The sequence below is a fragment of the Falco peregrinus genome, chromosome 1 (genome assembly GCF_023634155.1).
Source record: "Falco peregrinus isolate bFalPer1 chromosome 1, bFalPer1.pri, whole genome shotgun sequence".
Taxonomy (NCBI): domain Eukaryota; kingdom Metazoa; phylum Chordata; class Aves; order Falconiformes; family Falconidae; genus Falco; species Falco peregrinus.
In genome coordinates this window covers 100,967,717-100,973,623 of record NC_073721.1, presented here as the reverse complement: position 1 = coordinate 100,973,623, position 5,907 = coordinate 100,967,717, and positions in this window count along the sequence as shown.

Genomic DNA, 5,907 nt, shown 5'->3' with positions numbered 1-5,907 from the left:
TATATGCCATGCACCATGGTTCATGGAAGTCCCAGAAGCTGCCAGCTAATGCAGAGCTAGTAAATTAGCCTGAACAGAACTTCTCCTATAGAGCTGAACTAGCACAGACACCTTTATTGTACACCCACTGTGATGGATCAGGCACTAAGGGTCCCTTCATCTCAACCAGTACCATAAGAACCAAAGCTATGCCCTTGCTTTTCACCACTCTCCTGCTTTCTCAATAAAGTACCAGCCAAAATCAGCCCATCACTGAAAAAAAGTCCGGTCTGATGCAATACAAATTGTGGTGGAAAACTGTTCACCAAAATGCCTTCCAGGCCACTGTAGCTTGAGCAATGATTTGGCTGGGTTTACTCCCACCCCTCAATCAGGAGCAAAGCGATTACAGTCAAAATATCTCAAAAACAGAGCTACTGAAGGCAAGGATCTGCTTTTCACCGAGGTGTAGTTACTGGCTGAAAATTCCTTATACTGGACTGGTTGCCAGAAGTGACAGCTCTAATTAAAAGCAAAAGAAGTTTCATTACAACCACTTTGCTTCACATGTCAGCAACGTCCTGAAGTGGTCACCCATTTAGCCTTACTGTCCAGCACTGTAAAAAAAAAAAAACCAGCTACTCTGCAAATGTTGTCTGCTCAGACTGCAGACAAATATCCTCTCTATGGTTTTAAAGGATAGCTGTAATTCCACATGAGTGTGCAGTGAACACTTGTGTTCAGTACACACCAGGTCTCCTCTTTTTCCATTCTCCCATCTGTGGAGAAATAAGATTTCAGTCACCAACTCTGAAACTCCAGCCTGGCTCAAAATCAAGCCATACTCTTTTTGGCCTGTGCATCACAACTCCTCTCCTGACCCAGGTGGGACAAACAGTCTGTAATGAAATGCTGTTTGTGCCTTGTCTGCCTGTTTTGGGGGTAAAGCTTTTGGAACCAGGGCTTAATAATTGCACGAAAGCTCGTACAGATTTTCACTCCCATATTCCATTCCTTTGGCACTTCCACAGCCCTAAAGGATTAAAGGAAAGAAAGGTTTTGTCTCTGAAGAAGCTGGAAATGGCCAATTCCCCACAGAGAACAAATCTTGGGAATAAAGGACTAGACTATCATGATTCTCAGCCCAGGGATTCAAAGCAGAGAGCTGACAGTATGTGTGCATAGAGGAGAGGCCGCTCAGTGTGTAGGTGCCAGGGAATGCAGTATCTCATTTCCAGAGCAAAATCAGCTTATGTTTGAAGCATGACATGACCACATGCCTCTCTGAGGACTAGCTCCTTCACCTGCCATGGAGAAATTACCATGACTTTAAAGCTGACGTGATGGCTTATGCAGCAAAATGCTGCCCTCAAGCAGCAGGCATAGCTAGTCAGCGTCTCTTGGCTCAAGAGCCAGCAGAAGCCCTTAGCCCCATGCCCCAGAGCTCTGAGCTTGTGCCGAGAGGTACCAACCACCTTCGCTAGACTCCAGTTCACAGTATTCATTTGGGATGCTCATGGTTTACTTTAAAATTATTTAATCTTCACAGCTGACATGGGGACTGGTTCTGCCTTCCCCTCCACCTCCAGCTGCACATTCCTGCCTCCTCCCCTGCATGCAGCAGATGGTGAGCTGGCTCACAGACCTGAGACATCTGAAAAGCAACCACACTCCAGTGTCTGTAGAGTTAGTTAGGTGGCGTGAGCACATGCTGAAGGAGGGATGAGTGTGAAGGGATGGGGTGGGATTACCCTTTCGGCAGCTGTGCAGACTTAGCTCAACTCTGACCAGCCAGGAGGGCTGTCACCCATGCTAGGTCTCTGAGCTCATTGCAGAGTATGCAGGGAGGAGCATGTACAGGACCCTGGGAGCTTATGGATAATTGCACCCAATTTCACAAGATAGAAAGCTGTGCCATGCAAGCACTGACTGCTCCAGCATTCAGGATGGGGAAGACTCCTGCTCAAAGGTCCCAATTCAGTGTTGTTCATCAAATGCACTTTGACTTACAAGGTGCTAGAAACAATAAAATGAAAAAGGTTGAGGTTTAGATCCTGGCACCCAGAAAATGTGAGAGGTAAGATTTCAATGGTAAAGTTAGCTTAGCCATTCTGTCAATAGGAAACACTTTCCACACTTGCTGTTTCTACTTTTTAATCTTTGTAGCAGCACCATACTGATTGCTCCATCAAATACAGTCCAGAAGAGCAGCCAGGTCAGCATGGCAGCATAGGTGATGTTTTCCATCACTCCTCCCCTTTCTCACTCGGAGTGAATTCAAGCACACAGTCTCATGTTGCAGTCACAAGGGCTTATGCTTCTCACTTTGTCAGGGGAAATCTATTCCCATAATCAGGTTGGAGAAAGCCTGATGTTGGTGCTCTCAGAGAGAGATCACAAGCTCACCTGTTCTGATCAGGGTCAGGATAGGTTTGTGCAACAACATATTCACCAGCCAGACCCTGCAGTTTCCTTCGGAGGTCTGAGATGAACAGAAGTGAAGGTTTGTGTCCTCATCAAATCAAAGGGTTAAATGTATCCCTGTGAAACAGCTCTCCTCCCTTAAAGGTACAGGCTACAGTGCTTTAGGAGGATCTTTCAGATCTGCTGACTATACCCTCCTCTACAGGGAGTAATCAGCTGTGATATAAAACCTCAAGGATACATTTTGCATCTTTTCTCCCATTTGTTACTTAAGACACTGGACTCCTCATGCTACATCAACAATATACAACACATTATTTTAAAGGATGTTTTAATATCTGTTCCACAAATCTGCATCAGCATTCTCTCTGACGCTTTATTAAAGCCAATAAACACATGCCTATAACGAAGAACTGCTGTAATAGCACTTGGCTTTTTGACCAGGGTATCAATTCTCCCTTTGTCTGTGGGAAAAGGAGGTATTTATTTAATTATGCTTCCTTCTTCTGGGCTCCGCAGTTTGTGCTGTTCCCAGTCATGCTCCACAGAGTCCGGAGGATGTCAGCTTCATCACTAATACTCGGGAGCTGAACCTTGGTGGGATCAGCCAAGGATTTCATCAGCACAAGGTCAGTGCAGACACCTCCCTTCCTGTGGGAAACTTTGCTGTGAAGTGGCTGCCTGGCCTGGTGCTCTGCAGCATGGAAAACACTTTCTGGAAACTATGGATGTCTTTTCAAGTCTGAGTAGGGCTATTAGAGATCAAACCATAGCCATTTGAGCAAAATGCAGAGAGCTTTACACACCACTGAACCACCAGAAGTGCAAAGCACATGCTCACTGGGCTGAGATCTGCAATGTGCCTTGGAGGTGGCTGTGTATGATCAGATCCAAGCACAGGCAGGTAAAATGACTAAAGGAGAATTATTCCTGGCAGTCCTCTTCAGGAGGTACGTATGCACAGGAATCGGTATGCATGCACAAAGGTGTGCATATGCACAGGCACGCTGAACAGGCAGACAGGCACATAAGAATATAGCATTAACCCAGACAGCATCCTGTGCAATTACTGACCCGGTTTTCCATGCTATGCTGTGGTTTCTTTGGGAGTTAGTGTTCAGCCCTGCAAGAAGACAGAAAGCCCTTTCAGCAGTCAGGCCTGAGCAGTGCATTTTGCAGCAGGTTGTTTACATACTGGGGTTCCTGCCTCCCTCCAAATCCCACCTCTCATAAGACAGTAAGTGCAAGTCAGGGTCTCCAAAGGAACAAAGTTTTTTTGTGTCCGCAAGGTCTTATGTTAAACAAAAAAAACAAAAAAACCCCCAACCTTTGTCCATGAAAAATAACACTTTCTGGCTTAACAGAGCTGGTTCCTAAGCTTAATTTTTTGTTTTATGTATACAGAGTTCCCTCAGCAGTAACATTTATGTGGAACACACGATGGGATCCTGCTTCTGAGTTTAATAACAGTGCGTAAGATTGTAGATGCCCCATCCCTGGCAACATTCAAGATCAGGTTGGATGGGGCTCTGAGCAGCCTGCTGTAGTTGAAGATGTCCCTGATCATTGCAGGCGGGTTGGACCAGATGACTTGTAAAGCTCCCTTCCAACCCGAACCATTCTATGATTCTATAGGCCCAGAACTGGGACCTATGTGCACATCCTCTACACAGCATCTATCCTGCTTAGGGCCTCTAGTACACATTTACTCCACCCGGCTCTGCAGTGAGAAAGAATGAGCTGTTCCACTCAACTCATGCCTCTTGAATAGCATTGTCATAATGGCAGATTTCTTCATTGGTGGCACAAGAAAGAGAAATCACAGCCCAGTTTTCAAAGCCCAGACTATTGTGTGAGACTGGTATTTCAGTGATTAAAAAAAAAAAAAGCTCAACCTCAAGTGCTTCATTTGGTGGCCAGTAAGATTTATTTCAGACACTATTCAACAGCAAACAGGACATCCAAGAACACAACTTCCACAGAGTGGCTTAAAAGGACAGAACCAGGCCTTTAAATAAATGGTCATTTTATTTAAAATGATGCAAAGTATTCAAACCAGAATACATTCTTTCCTAAGAAAAATAATAGCAGCAAAACTAGAAGATAATGAAGGAGGAATTAGGAAAATGCAACATGAAAGACGCTAAAAGTAAAGCAAAGTTGCAGATGGCTGTATTAGGGGATCTTCTCCCAAGTCTGTAAGGCTGTACCCCGGAAGAATATGCTCAGCAAAACAAATCCTGACAAAGTTGAATGGGGCAAGGAATTCACAAAGAAGGGATTTCTGGGAGATGGAGTTATCCTGGCTTCTATCTGTCCCCTTTGAACAGGAGTCAATATACAGGCAATTGCTTAGTTTAAACGGTCTGAGTCTGTTGAACTAGTTGCCACAGAATGGGTTTGAATGTCACTGCTTAATCTCTGATGTATCTGAAAGAGAAGCTTTCATTTATATATTTGCTCAATTCACGTAGCCATACCAGTTTGATCCAAGCTGTCATTTCTAGCAATTTCCCAGGGTTTTTTATATATGATATTTGAAAAATGCTATCAAAATGTTTAAAAATAGGTTGAAACAAATCTTTTTATTAATGCTTGGAGAAAAGAAACATTTCTACATTTTCTGTGCTATGCTCATGCACTGCACTAAAATTAATAAATAGGTTAGAAATGTCAACCTGTATATCCAAGAGGATGATAAAATGAGGATAATATTTAGCTAACAATGGCCCCATAATTGTTCTTAACAAGAAGGTAAAATCTTTCTCACACGTGCATTCGCAATAATAGCAGCATTACATATGTGCCACTGGTAATAACTTGCTTTTCTGGGTGTTTCTTTTTCAAAGCCCCTTAGAAGAAGGTCCTAGACACCCTGGTATTCACAGATCATACAGAGAAAAACCCATCTCTCAAATACAACACCATACTCCCAACTTTGTGGCATCCTGGTCTTGTAAGCATTGCTGGATTTCCTGAGTTTCCCCAGGTCTGACAGACCGGCTCCTCTCCAAGCAGCTCCTAGAGCTGTCAGAGCTGTCAGATCAGGCAAGGACTCTGTCAGGAAGCCCTGCCACTCAGGAATGAGTGACTTTCAGGCACTCATGGCATCATGTCTGATGACAGACTGTCATCTGACTTATCTTTATGACTCTCTGCCCATGCCTCTCAGCTATTTTGCAGTAAAGGCAGCCCACGCGTGCACCGACGTGAAGGTGAGGTGGCTGATACTAGACCAGGGTGGAAATGTGCAATCAGGAAAACTCTTCTGGTTGTGTCCAGCCATTATGAAACACAAGGCGTAGGGAGAAACATTGAAGTATATGAATCTAGATACAGTTCTCACCTGGAAGATCACATCATAATAAAGGCATCCCCAGGAAGAGCTAAGGAGGTAGGAAAAATACCTCTGGATCACAACAGACCAATGCTGGTTGGTCTTAGAAACCTTAAGCTGTAATTTTCGTCTGTGAAAAGATTGACTCTGGGATAGAAAACAAGCAC